This window comes from Anomalospiza imberbis, chromosome 2, assembly GCF_031753505.1.
Source record: "Anomalospiza imberbis isolate Cuckoo-Finch-1a 21T00152 chromosome 2, ASM3175350v1, whole genome shotgun sequence".
Classification (NCBI taxonomy): domain Eukaryota; kingdom Metazoa; phylum Chordata; class Aves; order Passeriformes; family Viduidae; genus Anomalospiza; species Anomalospiza imberbis.
The window spans coordinates 41,660,127-41,677,980 of NC_089682.1; the positions used below are offsets into that span (position 1 = coordinate 41,660,127).

A 17,854-nucleotide genomic window follows, 5' to 3' on the forward strand; every position below is an offset into this window, starting at 1 on the left:
ATCCTCAAAGCTTTTGTTTTGAACAAATAGTAGCATAACATGAAGTGAACCATATTCATAGGCACTCTTGTGAGAGAAAAAAAAATAAACAATACTGTCTTCTAAAAGACAATCCTAATTTACCAGATAGTAATTTCTCATTGGAGAGAATTACAGTAATTTTACAATGTTTTTAGCGTTGCATAGAGGATTGTACTGACTTGTCTGATCATCATCAGTTGTTTCTCTTCTCTCCACTTGATAGAACCACAAAATAGCAGTCAGGCCTCAATTAACTGTTGTTTTCTGTCAGTGCACTTTATATACTGCATCTCCAACACAGCTCCCCATATGCAATGCTACATTTTTAAGACTTGATAGTAAATTTCTCCCTGAGTGAAGTCTTGAGTGAAGATTTATTTCAGAACTAGTGATCATGAAAACAGGATCCCTGCATAAAGAAAAGCGTTTACTAATGTAAGTCTATAGTTCAATTAACACATATTAAATTAGGAAGTACTGAGAAAGTCAAATTCTCAAAATGTATTAAGTACATTGCTTTCATTTATGTAATTTTTGGCTCACAGATTTTTGAATGTGAGTAGATCTTAAAAAATACCTTAAAATACCTTAAAAATCAGAAAACCTCACTATAAGGAGAAATAAATAAAATCCTTGCTGATGTTAAAATATTCAAATAAATTCAGTTCCAGTCACTTTTATCTTTAGGGTCCATAGCATGGTATTGGAAATACTGAAAATGTAACTATCTTTGTTAAGTGCAATAACATTTGAAGATACTTGTTCTAAAAAATTCTTTATGACTTTAGAGCTACAGAGGACTTCAGAAGCTTTAAAGCTGCTTTACACTTTGAATCTGTGGATTGAAGCAAAGGTGTATAATTATATTTGACAAATACTTAGGAGTATTCATTAATGAGAGCATGCAAATTGAGTTCTAACTTGTGGAATGTAAGGGAGCAAGAAATTTCCTAACATATAGATATGGGGGCTTTTGTTTGGTTTTTTTTTTTTTTTGATTGTTTAGGGGGTTTTGTTCTGTTGATTTTTTGTTTGTTTGTTTGTTTTTGGTTTGGTTTGGGGCTTTTGTTTATCTTCCACAGCCTTGATCTTGAAGATTTGTTAAAGAATCTAAAAAAGCTTTTTTTTTTTTAAATGCTGGTAAGTCATCTAAACAAGAGGTTACAAGGATGCAAACTCATGTAATTTATACTAAATTTTAGAACCTTCATGTTTCTTATGAATTTAAAGCTATTTAATAAAAAACACTGTGCTTGTTCCTGGATGAAATTTTCATTAATATAGTTTCACCAGTTCATTACTTTGTTCATATAAATTTTCTTCATTTATTCTTAAATAAGATCAAAGTAAATGATAAATGATTGAGGGAATATGGTGAATTCTTGTCCCTTCTTTAGCTCCTAGAGCTTTTCTATAAACCTGGAGGTAGGAGTTCCCCAGGATATCAAGAAACAGTTGCATGCAGATAGACAATAGTTCTGTGCTTTATGGAAATAGTTAAGTGAAGACTAAACACTTAGTTACTGAGCATTATTGAGGAAAAAAATTAAACTATAGAAAGTGTACAAATGAAATCTTAACAATATCAAGTTCTTTCAGGGACAAAATAATTGTTCAATTTAACTTTAAATAAAAAGTAAATGGAAAAAAAATATATTTACCAAAAAGAAAACCAAAAATTTGGCAAGAGAAATGGGCCTTGTTGCTAGCAGTAGTAGTAGTCAAGGAGAAAAGAGAAATGAATCATTAATGATCATCTATAAGACAAAGAAAATTATCCCATGGTACTTGACTCAGTAATCCTAAAAGTCCTTGTACTTATGTGTCTTAGCATCTTTGGAATAACATTGTCCAAGAAGTGCAATATTAGTGTTTGAAACTGTGCAAAACCAGTTCAAATTAATTCAAAAGAAGAACATGAAGGAAAAGGGAATAAAAATAAAATTAAAGTATAATATAAATCATCTTCATAGTTGTTCACCAGATAATGTTTGCCAACTAGTTGTCTGAACTGTTGCCCTTTTGCTAATCTATATATTTTGTGGGCTAAAATCTATTATCTAAAGGTAATCCAGCATTATATACAGCAGTTCAATGACATCCACTTAAAAATATTACTATCAGTATATGGAAAAAAGTAAGTCTGTTTGCTGCCACAGCTACAAACCACAGCATTTTGAGAAATTCAACATATTCACAATTTTCAGTAAAATAAATGCAATGCACCTTTAAGTGATACACATCCATGAATAAGACATTGCAATTGCATTCAAGTGTAAGGGAATAGTTAGAAAAACAGGCTAATACACAATCTTACAGAAGTCCCTCCTTTTCCATGATAACCTCTCTGAAGCCTTTATGGGCATTTGTACTCAGGAAAGCATTCAGATTTGCTTTGAAAGCAAAGGTCCTTGTGTCTTTCTCCATTCATATACCACTATTTAATAATTTTCCATAGACAGCTTCTAACAAACAGGATGTACCTTATAAAAAAAGCATGTCACAATCACCTAGGACTGTGACATCCTTTTGTGACATGATACCCATGGCGAAAAGCAGGAGCTCGGGACAATTTAGAAGTTTGTCCAAGTTTGTGCTAGTTGTCATTGTCATCATTGGGATCAAGGGATGAACCCTCTGGTGTGCCAAAATGATGACTAGTCCAAAACACATATTTATGAGAGTCCTTTCTGGGCAGTACATTAAAGGCCTAGTGCTTGTGTTCTGTGTTAAACAGTACCATCTCACAGTTTGAAGTCTATGTATCACATTGGAATGTGTTTTCTCTATCAGTGTGATGTTTTGACATTGTGTTTTATAATGTAGTAATTACACAGCTTGCCCCACAGTTCTTCTTGAAATCAATGCATCTCTTGTATTTAATAATAACACACATTTAATAAGACTATTTCGTTGTCATAAATATTAAAAGCTACATAATGTATGCACATATAAAGACTGCAGTAATGAAGGTGTTTAAAATAAACAACACCAATTGAAATTCAAGTGCTGAAGCTCAGTGGATCCTGAAAGTAAAAGTAGCTGTACAAATAAAACTAAAATTGCCTTTGTTGATCTTCATTGTCTAAGTGGAGAGAGTTATGGCATATGAACAAGGAGGGGGAACAGTGATGAGAAGTCCAAACTTTTCTCTTTAAATAATCTGCAGCATGGACTTTCCATTAAGGAAGCTGAAGAGATGCCCTTGCCCACAGCAGTTGACTTCACCTGTTCTGTATCCTCTGTGCCCTGACCCTTTTTCTATGGAAAGGACCACTAGACCCACCAGACATGGCCCTAAGCGCTCCAGGTTCATCTTGGGAAGAACTCTGCTGTGGAGAGAAGCAAGAAAATGGCTACTAGGCTGTTTTCCAGGCAAACCCTGCCTGAGTTGCAGGGACTCCAAGTGTGCCAGGCACTGCTGGACAAATCCCAGCCATCCTGGCTGGAGCTCGTGGGCAGCTGAGCATTTCCTGCTAAGACCTGGGCAGTCTCAAAGAGACAACTGAATTATATGAGGACATGCAGAGCAGCCCAGGATAAAGGAGGCTCAAAATTGGATTAAATCAATTTTACTTCCACTTGCCACAATGTGTGAATGGTATGTTCTGCACATTAGGAATATGAAGTTTGAAGTATTTATGTGAGCATTGTTCTTTTAACTCTTTGAAGGATGTGGTAAAAAACCCTACGTAATCTGAAATTGCAATATTCAGATAGGAATTTTAAGAATCCCACAACTGTGGGGATAATGTTTGACACCTGAGGAGGAAAGGGTTTAGCTATAAAATTCTCAGTTCAAGTTTATAAAACTAGCCGAAGTACAGAAAGGTTAAGATCAAAAAGTGCCTAGGAGTGTGGATTTTTATTCTGATTTGAGTGATTTTGCTTGTTATATTTGGATGCTAATGTAATTAAAAGGTCTTAATCTCACTGGTCTGTGAAAGTGACAATACCTCTCCCTTCTTGCATTAAAGAAATGTACTTTTTGGAATAATGTGATAAAGTTTATAAACATTTCTTATTTATATGTGGCCATGTTTTAGTTTCTCTATCGACAAATGAAGAGTAAAGACTCTTCAGTACTGAAGAATTGGATAGTACTGTGACAAGTTTTCAGAAAGCTGTTACAGATTAATCTAGTGAAGTATATTTCTGCACAATAGAAAGAAATAGAGACTGGGAATTAGAGGAGGCTTTATTTAAAGTAAGATGGTGAAATGCTAATATCATAGTTGCCAGGTCTTTTTTTGGAAAAGATATTAATTCCTCACTGTTCTATTAGCTTTTTTATTTGTGCCTTTTTTAAACCAATTATTAGAAAAGAAAGGAAAAATGAATCAGTCAACATAATATTTGGACTTCAAAAATTTTCTCCACAGGAGCAGCTGTTAAGGAAGTTAAGTAGTCACTGGGGGAGAGGAAAATCCTCATCATGGAATGAAAATGGCTGGATGACAAAGTCTAGAGTAAAAATATATAGTCATACTCCACTGTGACTGAAAGATTAAGTGGGCTGCTCCACTGCTTCATGTTATGATGTTTGTTATTTAACACATGGAAATAATGGAAAGAAAGTTAGGCAATGAGATGACAGCACCTGCAAATGTCCCAGTTAGCTGGGTTACTCAAATCCAAAACACACTATGTGGGGAACTTCAAAAGGGAACCCTGAGATCTACAGCAGTGGATGACATATCGTCAAAGAAGATTCAACAGTATGGAAGTTAGCAGCCATTGAAAAAAGTAATTTGAACTATTTATGACCTCTCTTGGGTTCTAAATTAATTTTAAAATACCATAAAAAGAGATCAAGTCATTGTGAACAACTCAATAAAACCTGTGATCTCTCTTAAAGTTTCATCAGCCTTTCCTGTCCCCTTATAATTTTTCCAACTAAAAGGATCCCCTCACAACAAAAGAAGAATCAATGGCAATATGACCCTATCTATGCAATAAACTACATCTAGTATGGCTGTTATTATATAATGCAGCATCTTGTCTTATTCTGACTGCCGTGATAGAGAAGAAATAAGCAACAGAGGAAGAAAACAACCTATATCTTAATAAATATGTTGTGCCTCTTTTTAAAGTAGAATGAGCAAAGATTTGGCAAAAGTGAGAAGACACAAATTTTATCTCTGCAGAAATAACACTTTTTTTTTATTAAATAAGTAACTAAATGCTAGTCTATGCAAGAAAGTTCCAAACCTGTAGGTGCTTACATTTGGGAAAGCAATTTAGATGTGTAAAGTAAAACTGAGATAAAGGTGCTTCTAGTATCAACTATTACAGGGTGCTGAGCATCCCATAGAGACTCTTCTTTCTCAGAAATCCAGAGAGGGGAGGTGTCAGTGAATGTCTTGATTGAGCCCTTATGTCTTGCTGTTCCCTCTGTGGGGCAAGATTTACCCTGTTTTTGCCAATGTTGAAAGAGCTGAGGGATTTCTCAGGACAGTCCTTGTTCCTTGCTTACATTTTAGTTATTACTTAGCATAGCTAAGGTTTACAGAGTTATCCCTGTAATTAACCTGACTGCATCCTCTGCATCTGCTGGGCTACATGTGTCTCTCTCCAGCCCAAAGGTAAGGGAAATAGTAAATCTCATATGCTATAAAAAATTAACTACACGGTTGTACAAGAACCCTGCCAGTGTTGCCATGGACAGTCACACACCCACAGCAGGGATCTTTACACAGTGTACCTCCAAGTAGAACACGTGGGAGAAGAGGAAGGAAAAAGTAAAACGAGCATCCTCTTTTATGTACAGAACTGATTAAAATAGATTTCAAGGAGAAAAGTTCATTGTACAGTTGTTCAAACAACCGTGCTTTTAAAAATATTTGGAAAAGAGAGGATTTTCAGAAATCCAATTAAAGGTGCTCATTAAGGTGATTCGTTCTGCTGATGGAACTTCTGGTGCCGAAGATTTCACAGGTGCAGAGGCAGGAGGTCGGATGCTGTCCAGGGAAGTGGTTGAGTCCCTGTTCCTGGAGGCATTTACAAGACATGGAGATGTGGCACTGAAGAACATGGTTTAGTGGTGGACTTGGCAGTGCTGGGTTAATGGTTGGACCTGGTGATCTTAATGTTCTCTCACAACCTAAATGATTCTCTGATGCTATGATTCTATCCTCTTTTACTAAACTGGTTTGAACTGAATATGAGTTGAGCATGCTGACGTATATCTACTCTTCAGCATAAAGAAAAAGTCCATATTTTACCTATGGTTGCAATGCTGTCTCATATTTTGCGAGGTTGTTCCATATCACAATTGCAGCAAATAATCTCAGTAAAACCCCAGATCAAAGAAATTAATTGAAGTATTTTCACAGTTACTCCAAGGCAAATCCATGCACCACTCTATTCTTTTTCATCTTTTCTGTTTTCTGGTAGTTTTGTCTTGTCCTATGTTCTTTTATATACTTGAAAATTCCTCTAAATTACTAAATATTTCTCAATATCAAAAGGTTTCATCATTCTTTTGTCATTGAATAGTCCTCTTAATCTGTAATTACTTCCTGTTCTCTTGTGCAGTTCACAATATTTTCATATTCTCATAAAAACATCAATTCTGTGGAAGGGCAGGTTGCAGAATTCTCACTGTCATGTTGCTGTTGTGATTTTCTTTCAGTCCCTACCAAGGCAAATGAAACCTTGAACTGCTGCCATGCTCTGAGGTGCCTCCTCTCTACTGATTCTCACCACTGATGTCACTCTTTGACTTCCTTTTTTTTATATGAAAGCCCATAAGAACTAAAGCTAAAAGTGATCCATGTTGCTTTGTGAGCCAGTGAAGGATTAGTCCCTGCTTGTGTTTGGTGTAAGCTAGTTTTGTACGTTAGCCATTATCTTGAAGTAGTGTTTCGTTGTGAAAAAGAATTCCTTCTTACACAACTGGAAATTTTTATTTCTATCTCACTTCTACATTGGACTCTTTATGGAAAAACTCTGTACTTTTATTGTGGAGGTATTGCCCAAAAAATACTTGTAGGCTGTTGTGCAAGCGCTTAAAATATTGGTTTAAAATAAAGCATCTGTCTTGACAGTTCTTCTCCAGTCTGTGTTGGCCTAATAAAAACCTTTTCCTTTAATTTTTTTTTTTAATCCCTCCACATTATCAAAGTGATTTTGATAACAGGATGGCAAGAATGGGAGGAGCCAATAAAAATTCATTTGACTGGTACATTTCATTTTAGGCTATTTTTGGCTGTACCCTCGTAGCGAATGGTAAATGAGAAAATATTCTCCTACACTTTGTTTGCATATAGGTTACATCAGTGGAGAAAATTCATATAGGAAAAATGTGTAGTGCAAGCTTGTTGTTCAGTGCCAATTTGGGTAAATTCTGACTGTAGTCCTGAAGCAGAGGAGTTAGACAACCTTAATGGATTACATGACTGGGTTTTTACAGAAAAACTCTTTACTTGAGATCCCTTTGCTGGAGAACCCCTTGCTTGATTTATTTTGAAGTGAAAAGGTGGTCTCTGAAAGAAACATTATTGTTCCCTCAAGTTTATTTTAACCCTTTGGGTAATAAGCTGAAATGTTACATCAGTTCTGTGGATTTCACTCCCACACCTAACAACATCAAATTTGAAACTCTTACAAATCAAAAGAAAATCCTTATTTTCATATTAGACAATGAGTTGAATCAATTTTGTCTCTTAAGAGCAGAATATAACCTGGAGGAACTTAAGAGTGAGTGGAGTCCAGGGCTCACAATCACAAGCACTAATAATCATACCAAGAGTCCAAATGAATGAATGTGGAGTGTCATTTGATACTGTTTCATTTGGGTTGGGTTTTTTCCTTCAAATGGATGTTGGTTTCAAAGGAATGCAATATAATTCATTTTTCTTTTCCTAAAAATGATAGAAAATATTAATAAATTAGATTAACAATTATAATAACAAAATAACAGTATATTTTTGGTGTGTCTTTACCCAAAAAAATCTGGGAATCAAAGAGTATGAGTCCTAAGACAGTTTTAGAAGCAGTTGTCCCTGTGAATAAAGGGAAACTGTGTGCTGATGTAGTGTAATTTGCTGCACATTTATTGAGGTGTGAATGCCTGGTATTTAAAATTAAAAGCTGCTGCTATGAGTTCACTAGCTAAAGTAGTGACAGGAGCAAATAAGAAAATTTTAAACAACTGAAATCTGCAAGAATTGATGGAGAGGTAGAAGTTATAAACCTGTCCTCATGTATTGTTTGCTTCATGCTTTCTGATGCTCCTCACTGAATAATGAAAATGTCTGCTGACTTATTTGCTGAATTCTAAGAATGAAGCAAGTCTAAGGGCAGGCTGAAAAAATACTGTGCTTCAACTTGCTTTTGAAGAACTCTGACACCATCAAGGCTTAAGAGCACCATTTTCCTATGAAAAAAGACCACATGGCACTTCTCTTTCAGGTGGATTTAGGAAAGCAGCCTGCCACTTCTGCATTGCATTGAACCACTTATAAATCTGGGGACTTAGATACTTGTCTAGATTACAGGTTTTTGTTTTCAGCCCACGAGGGCTGCAGTTACCTAACTAAAATACACAGAAAATTTTGGTAATTAATTTTTCAAGTAACTATGCTCATGGTGTCTGTATCCTGTCGAGAGGTATAATGTTTCTCTCTAATAAAGGAAACTTATAAGAACTCCAACTATAAGGTTTTCAATTGTTGGCTTAAGGCTTTATGAAGAACTTCTATGCCTCAGAAATGTAACATAACATCCTGTACATTTTATTAGTGGAGTAGCTCTCTTTAAACTTGTCAGCTGTGTATTCGATGACATGTGGGGCACAATAGCTTTTAACTATGTTTATCAGACTCACCTAGAGACAGTCTCTTCAAAGTGGCTCTCTGAACTTTCTAGATGTAGTTGAAATATGTGATCTTGTCATTAGGAGTTTATTTATAACTTTTCTTACTTTGTAAAGCTCCCAAGATAGATTCCAAGGGATCCCTGGATAGAGAGAGGAAAAAAAAAAAAAAACCAAATAATTAAACACAATTTTTCTTGGTTAACTGTTGTTGGATTTTGTTGGCTTTGCTTCTTTGTCATCTGGGTAGCTGCACTCAGCAGACTCCAGAGTCTGACTGTATGAAGAAGTTCCTGTTTTGGTAACAAGAGTCTGCTTGCACCAGAGAGCTGATGTTCAAAGGCAGTGCAGTTACCACTGCTCATGCTGAACAGAGTGTGCAATTTGACCTTTATGAAAGAATTGCAAAGAGGCTTTGAAATCCCTGTAATGGTATCCACAGAAAACAGAGAGGGACCCGGGAACAGGACAGTTTTAGTGGGTTTTGGAGAACAGCATGTTATCCCCCTCCCTGTCCTATGTACCCTCTGCCACCCTTCAGTTCCTGAAAAAATGTGACTGCAAAATTCTGTGATATTTCATTTTTCTCACTTGGAGTCTCTCTTAATAATACACAAACCTGTTCCTTTTCCTTATAGTCACCTCACAGTCTTTTGTTAGAAGGATCATCTGTGCTTGTCTGATTCAAAGGAAGACCTTTGGCATCTATTTATATGCAGTGTTGAAGAGAGGATGCCGAGCGAGAAGGCTCTTGGATTTAACCCATTATGGCCATCTTTATGCTACATAAGGGATTGAGAGTTACACTCCTCCTATTGCTGGTTATCCTACAGACATCTCTCCTGCTAGGATGGAAGCATGTCTTTTCAAAGTGTAGCACAGTTTCCCGCTCTTCATGGAGAAAACTGGTGTATTAAGAAGGATTTGCTCAATGTCCTTGTGTTGCTATCCCAAACTGCAGTTTTGGATCCTGGGAAGGCAAGACTTTGTACAGATGGATTTCACAAGGGAAACTGTGCCTTTCAAGCTGCCATTGCAACCTAATAATCAAAAATGAAGCAAACGTAGAAAAGATACCAGTATTTTCTGATGCCTACATCTCCCTAGGATTATACTCAAGGGTATATTCTTTCGAGGATATGCAAATGAAGCACTTTGAGCCAACATTATGGGTCAAATTTACTTTATTACAAAAGTAGTTATGTTTTGGGGGCTATTTTAAGGGTAAATGAGCATGGACATGGGAAGTTTCTTTTCTGTCTGTGCAATAATTCTTTAAGCTGCCTGGTAGCACAGGTTGCTGGTCTCTTCCAGCTAGCTGGTGGGTTCCCAGGCAGAGTCTGTCACATGCTTACGTCACATGGAATCCCCATGCACTTGCAAATGCTCTGATCCCTGGAGAGGCATGGGCCTTTGGGGGCTGAAATGCTGTCGTTGCACTGAGATGTTCTGCTTAGGAATTCAGGGCACAACATAAACCTAGCTGTGGAGCGTGCCATTCCACCTCTTTTTTTTTTTTTTTTTCCCTCCTTTTCATAAGTCCTGGATGTGATATGTTTCACAATGATATGTTTCATCTTATGTTGTTGCTCTCAAATCACACATGTGAGAACACAGCATCTCAGAAAAGATTTACAAACACGGGTGCGGTGACTGATGGCACTTTATTTGTGAAGGAAAAGGCATATGTTTGCCTTGCGGTGTGTGGATCAAAATCCAGTGAACAGAGAACTGACTTCATCAGTAACAGGCGTGTTATTTACCCCTTCCCCTCCCCCCACTAAAATAAAAGACATGGAAATGCTGAATGCTACGTGGAGATAACATACAATTTATTGATTCTCTCTGTATGCTTTATGGCTATAATGGACTTTATGAAAACCCTAAGCCTGTCCATTTTATCTTTGTAAATAATTGACTGCGAACACTGTTATAAATATGGTAAGTGGAATGAGATACATGCAAGGAGAAGACTGTACAAGTAATTATACGTATATGGTACATTTCAGCCTGTTTTGGCAAAGTTCAAATACACTTCTTCATAGTGTCTGAAAATTAGAGATCTAATTTTTGGCTCAAGTCTGTTGTCACAACTACCCTTAGCTCTACTGTAATTTGCATTTCAAGTGTACTGGAATCTCTGAGCACCGCCTCTGTGTGTTGTATGATTACGGTTAATACTTGATTTCACAGTTATTTACAGCCTTGATGTATTGCTTGACTGTTGCTAATATCTCATTTACTATTCTGACCACCCTGAACAGCCCTTCTACATGATACTTCCTGGAGTGTCTAGTCTTTTATCCCCTGGATGTAACTTCTAATTTCTCTCTGGCTGTAAAACAGTCTCATACCTTTGCATCAGAAAGTATTTTTTACTTTTGTGTTGCAGAGCTCAACACAGATACCAGGGAGCATAACAACACTACCTCATAGTCAGAATTTGGGGAACTTTAGTGTCCTAAGGAGGTAACTTGGAGAAGCCCAGGTTCATACAGCTCCTGGTTCCAACTAGGTGCAAGGCCACATATATTCTGGCTGAGTTCAGGTTGCCACTGAAAGAAGAACTCCATCCTCTTGCTAGTGGCATTCATTTCCCCTTGGCTTTTTGTGCTGGCATATGACTGTTAAATGAGCCAGATGAAGGATTGATCCTGCTGCAAACTAATCTTGTATTTCTTCTGATTTGCTTTTTGGGACAGTTCCCTAATCTGCTTTAGGATACAGCTGTGAGAGGCAAGTGTCAGCACAAACAAGGTGGAGGAACAAATGACCCAGCTCAGGAGGGAAAGCAGAAAGGACCACCACTTCAGGCAGATGTTCTGATTTATGCTACATGTTTTGGTCTGCACACTCACTGGGAATTGGCAAATGGGAATTGCTGCCTTGCATGGGACCTGGAGTCTGCCAAAAAAGTGATTGTCAGCATCACTCATCTTCAAATGGCAGCAGGTTCTGTCCCCCCATTAGTTCCTATTGGCAAGCTCTGTCTTTAACACAGGAGATGTATGTGAAGTCTGGCACGCCAGGCTTTGTAGACTGTTCATCCCTGCTGCAAGCACCCAGTGGTACAGGTTACATAAAGTTCTCTCCACAATTTAAATTGGCATAAGTAAATGCCTTATAGAAGATAAGCATAGTTATCCAAACCTTTAAGTAGCAGCACTCATAACATTTGCCAAACAAAAATGCAGATAATTGGAATATCTGGCTTAGCACATTCTGAAATTGGCCTTTGGGATCTCAAAAGCTCTGATTCAGTCTTCCTAGTTTGGTGAGTTGGATTTCCACTTGGAAGATTCTTTCAGCAGATCTTAGGTTTTAAACCAGATAGATATTGAAATCTCCTGGGGATCTGCCATGGGAATTATAGTCCTAGATAAATCAGAATACTATCTGTACTGCCAACTGCAATGTGAGAGAGTTAAGAGAAGTCTTTTAAGTAGCCAAAGGCAGCTAACAAAAATAGGTAACGCCTCTCTCCAGGTTATTTTATTTTTCCTAGACTGTCACAGGCGTCTCAAGGGTGTATTTCAGATTGTGAATTAAAGTTACCCAAATCTAACTTACCTGTACCCTAGGCAGTCAGGCAGAAAACAGGCAATGTCACATCATGGACAATAGATGATGTCTGAACTGAATAACAAATCCTGATAGAGATTTATTTTCCATTTGCCTATTGAGTAAAATAGTTTTGACAAGACAGACTCTCAATTACAGAGGGCTGCTGCTGGTGAAATAAAAGAAATGGGTGGCAAATGAAGTTTATGCTGTTAAATTGGTATGATGATTTTGGCAAAGTTGATCATGGCAAGCCCTGCAGAGCCTCACTCACTGGGCACTGATGGCTTCTGTTCTGGCAAAATTCACTTCCTTTTGTGACACTTACATGGTTATCAAGCCAAAACTCATCCAAAGTTACGGGTAAATACACATTAGAAACTGAAGTGAGAAAGCTTTCCAGAAACATGGTAATTAACTGAAAACTAGATACTTTTAGTTTTAGAATGTTTATGTGAATCTATACATGTTAGTGGACAGAAATGCATGTCTAAATACTCTGAAGTTTGCCCTGGAGTGATGTGGTAATTACCTGGTTATGAGTTATGCATGTTAATTTCTTCAAGTGATATATCTGGTTTATCTGGCTTTTAAAGATATTATATTTTCCTTCTTTATATTTTTTAATGCTCCTATTTTCACAACAGAGCACAGATAGCATTCCTATAATTATGAGTGCAGATAAGAGTTGACAAGGAGAAGCAAGAGCTGAAGGTGAGGTAGCTTCTCAGTTAATCTGTGAGGAGAGATAACTGGCAATAGCATGAAGAAGTGCAGAGATGTGGCCAGAGAGGCAAGCAGAAAGGATACTTTTATCAGCATTGTTTCAAAACAGCTATTACAGTAAGTACTAAAAGAGGAAAAGAAGCAATTACAGTAGTGAAGCGTAACTGAATTTTGAAATGCCTTTTAATAATGTGCAGGACAGTGACTACATCTTTACCTTAGCAACTGGGGCATGTTCTGGTTGTGTCTAGCTTACCTGCTTTCAATAGAAACACAAATACAGAGAAAAATTTTAGTTGAATTTGTAATTGAGAGCATGTGCTTATGAATGTCTAAATAAGACCTATCATCAGAACTTTCAATGTTTCAAATATTTTTGGTAGTGGGGCCTGGGCTAGGCACAAACCCCTTCCATTGTCACTGTGTTTGAGTGCTTGTTTTGTCTGAAAAGTAATCAAAGATACAGATTATATGAGCCTTTAATATTCATTGTTATTTACCTCTGAAAGATTCTGCTGGGGTTTGCTTTGCGATTGCTTTTGTAAAAGAAATACTGCATTGTGATCAATTTGCTGTGTGCAGTTTAAAATGTCAGTGGGATTTCTGTTCTTTAACCTGCAGACTCCTGCAGTATGGGATGAGGCAGAGGTTTTGAAGTAAAGCTATTTTAAGGACTAACTTCTAAGAGATTTCAGGTTCAGCACATCCAAGTACAGTATACCCTTTCTTATTTGTTTTCTTTTTAATTTAAAGTCGAGATGCATTTCAGGCAGCAGCTAAGATGCATTAATTGAGTTACTTCTTTTCTTCACTACACTTCTATTTGTCTGGTCATTCTTTTAAATGTGATAAGTGCACACACTATTGACTCTGATCACTTTTGAGTTTTGAAATTGCTTGAAAATTCATGGGAAATACTAAATATTTCTTTGTTATCAAAATACATATTTGAGTGTAGAATTCAATTAAAATGTCATAATCAAAAATAGTAAAAAAGCAAACTGCTCTATGCACTAATTTAAAGAAAAAACTTTTAAAATGGAACTCTGTGGAGCTTTTGTAGATACATAGGCTTCTCTTCACTGTTGGTTGAGTTTATTTAAAGAGCTTTTCTAGTCACCTTTGAACCTAAATGATTTCTCCAGATGTACAGAAGTGAACAATGTAAAAATCTTGCTGCTTCAGCAGAACAGGATCCAGCTGGCAGGGAACTGGATCTGCAAGTCATTGGTTACAGCTGTGTTTCGATTTATGTGATGGTTGAAAAAATAAATTACTGGATTAAATGGCTAGAAAGAGGACTCTTTGTTTAGCCCTTGTGTGGGGACTGAAAGTGTTTATGGTGCTGTTTTCTTCAGAGCCTTTGCAAAGTTAGCTGGACAAATAGACTTATTCAAAACTTGTCTGAAATGTTGTGCATTCAGCTTTATTTCTTTACAGAAGAAACTGTATGTTTTTGTATAATGCTGTCAGCCAGCAACCATTCTTAAGGTCTCTTGGCCTTTGAAAGTGGCAGTAGCATTTTAGCAATGTCTTGTAGGCACTGCAGTTTATCACTGGAAGGCAGTTTCCTTTCGTTAAGGGTTTTCAAATGCACTTCTTGGCATGAACACAAATACTTGTAGGGACTCTGTCAAACTCATAACTTTTTAATGGGTTTAATATTTCAGCTTTGTATACCGCTTACCTTTTGCTCTACATAATAGTGCTGATGTAATTGTAAATTGGGTGCACAATAATTTACAGAGCAGGCACAATGAAATTAGAAACTAATGCCAAGTGTTTGGATTATTGCATATCTTATTTTAATGTTCTAACTATGGTGATTATGTCTTATTATCTGATATCCTGATTCTGCAAAGATTTACATGCTTAATTTTACTGAACAGTTCCACTTTTCTTGATAGGACTGAGAGGTGCATAGAGCCCATCACAGCATTGTTGCCTATTTTGATAAGAAATCAGTCAGGTTTTTAAAATCTTTATACAATTAGGGTCCTTCAAAATCTCACAAGCTGCCTTTTCTACTGCAGATAGCTTGGATTAAAGTAGCTGAGATGTAACATCTTCCAGTGAAGTCCCCGCACCATTGCAGTCACTGGGCATTTTGCCACTGGCTTCTCTTAGGATACAATTTCACTTTTAAAAGTGTATTTTAATACTTTTACTTATAACCAATATCCCAAGACCCACAAGTGATTTTTCTTAAGTAAACTGTTGCTAGTAGTGCTAGTGAAGTGATACGCTACCAAATGTGAACAAAAGATTTGATATTAGACCAATAGGAGTTTTGAAGGCTTCTTGCAGGAGCTATGGAGAGCAAAATAATAGCACAGAACTTTCAGTCATAGCAGACAGTGAGCTTATAGTGATTTTTTTTTAAGATTTAGCTGGCTTTCAGCATTATAGTTTGCAAAGCCAGGACCTTTTCAGCACTTATATCTGTTTATTCAGCAATATTTCCTAGTAATTATTTTAGACTGACCATTAGTTTCCTTTTACAGTCATAAAGCAGTTCGTAGCTGTAGCCGAGTATCAGTTACATCCTATTTATTAAAGCATTTCTAAAACGGTGCATAAATGTGGAAGATGATGGCTGTGATTAGATCATAACTGTTGTTCTATCAAGATCTAATTACTTTTTTAAAAACATTTTGCACAAATTGTTTTCAAAAGATTGCCTTTTTAAAATCCTACAAAGTGCTGACCAAGAAGAGCTAAATACCAGAACAAGAGTTCCAAGGCAAAAACTAAATCAAAGAAGTTGGCCAAGTTCCATCATAAGCCACCCTCAGAAATACCAGAGAGAGGCTTAAAATAGTTTAAATAGAATATTTCCCCTCCCCCCTTTTCTTATATTGTTGTCCCCGAGCAGCATTATTACATTAAGAGCCATGCGACAGAAAGTCGTGGTGATGCAGAATAAATAACCATAATGTATCAAAAGCAGACAAAGGTGTGATTGATCTGTCTGGAATTGGCAGACTCTTTCGCTGTGTCAGGCTGTTTCTTTGATCAATGAAGGTATAGCCTCTGACCTTTAAAAAAAATCAATGAGATTGATTGAAAGGCGAGAGAGAACTATGAGAATGCAGGATAGCTTTAACCTTCACTGTCTAGAAAATTTAAAATATTCTGGTTTTGCAGGCATTGAACCTATTTTGTATTTCCTTCTTAAAATGCTTTTCTTTTCCCCAGACTGCTTTTGAAACCTCTAAAAACAACGTTGCAGAAATGTTGTGTCTGAATGTTTCTCACAAATGTTTATCTTCAGATTGCATTGTTAAGAAAATAGGAGTGTTTTATCCTACAGCAGAATTCTGTACATTCTCGTAGTGTTTGCAGCATGTACCAAATACCTTTAATTTCCTTTTACAAACTCTATCTTTTATGTGGCAAATGCACACCTCAGAGTCAGTGCTCAGAGAAATGGTTCAGGTAATTTCAGAAACATTATCCACCCGAATAAAAGGACTTGTATTGCCCTATTTCAGAATCTGGCCCACTGGTGATTGCAACAATAGTGTGTAACCAGCATGGAGGGGTGACTTCTGGGAATAGACAGCATATTTTGGTGATCAAGTTCTGTGTAATATTGTGTTTTTATCAATTATATGTGTGTGTGTGTCTGTGTCTGTGTGTGTGTGCAGGTATACCTACAGGAACCTGTTAAAATGTCAGTTAACAGTTAAAATGTCATACTGGAAAATTTACGAAGCGGGATTTTTTAAATAGTGCTTGGCACTTTACATCTATCTTATTGAACAGACTACAAATGCAGACCTGGCAGTTCAGGCAAAACCAAGTTTTGAACACTTGGAATTTCATTTTAGTACTGGGCCCTTCCTTTGGTCACATTCTGCTGATGCTGTGTTAAGTAGTAACACAAAGTAATTAGTGAAGTAAATATAAAAAGTATTCATAAACAGAAAAGTTCATTCATTACTTCATGCTCTCACAGCTCAAGGAAACATAGGTCAAAAAAATTATACACATCACAATGGTTTGTTTTCACAAATAACTACTTTTTTAATTGAAAGTGTTGGCAAAATCAAGGTCTATCGAATAGAATTCACACAAAAAGTAATTTAAACTGCAATAATTTCTGCTGTCATATGTCTGTGTTTTAATAAAGGGCAGGTATATTGACAAGTCAGCAAGGAGATGGTATAATAGCATTTCTTGAGTAAGATGGAGCTTGTGCAGGAAGAGAAGGATATTGCTGTTTCTCTGTAATTTTATTTCTGTGATTTCCTTTCTGTAATAGATTGTGTAGGTTATATATATTTTCAGTACTTTATGATCAGGTGGGAATTACAGCTAAGTTAAAAAAGGCACTCTTACTAAATTACAAGATGAATTCTGGACGTAGCATTTCTAAATAAGAAAATAGAAGGGTAGATTTTGTTTTATGGCAAATCTGGGACTAGATAGCTGTGGGAATTTTCTGAAGTCTTTATCTCCTTGCTGTTGATCAGTAAGGTGAGAAGGTGTTAAGGACAATCATAAAGAACTATGCTGTAGGTCATTCCAGCTAGGCACAAGTCATTCTAACAGTGTTACTCTTCTACATCATTTAAATGCTACATTAAGAGAATATTTTTTATGAATATCCTTTCCATGTGCACTGTGATGAAGAAAGTTTTGCTTCTAGAAAAAGAAAAGGGATGAATGTGTTATGTCTCAGTTCGAGCACACTGAGGATATGAAGATGAGAACTGTAAAATC

The 17,854-nt window shown here is 36.6% G+C and overlaps 1 protein-coding gene and 1 long non-coding RNA gene across 32 annotated transcripts in view; one reads left to right on the plus strand and one right to left on the minus strand.

Annotated features, from left to right (window-relative positions):
• LOC137468721 (uncharacterized) overlaps window positions 1-17,854 on the plus strand; it is a 296,780-nt gene that overhangs the window by 271,215 nt on the left and 7,711 nt on the right. The gene's annotated exons all lie outside the window — the stretch shown is intronic.
• Window positions 1-17,854, minus strand: part of LOC137468723 (uncharacterized) — a 34,558-nt gene that overhangs the window by 16,148 nt on the left and 556 nt on the right. The window contains exon 2 of the long non-coding RNA XR_010996164.1: window positions 8,852-8,982. This is a non-coding gene — a long non-coding RNA (uncharacterized lncRNA). The remainder of the gene's footprint in view (window positions 1-8,851; window positions 8,983-17,854) is intronic.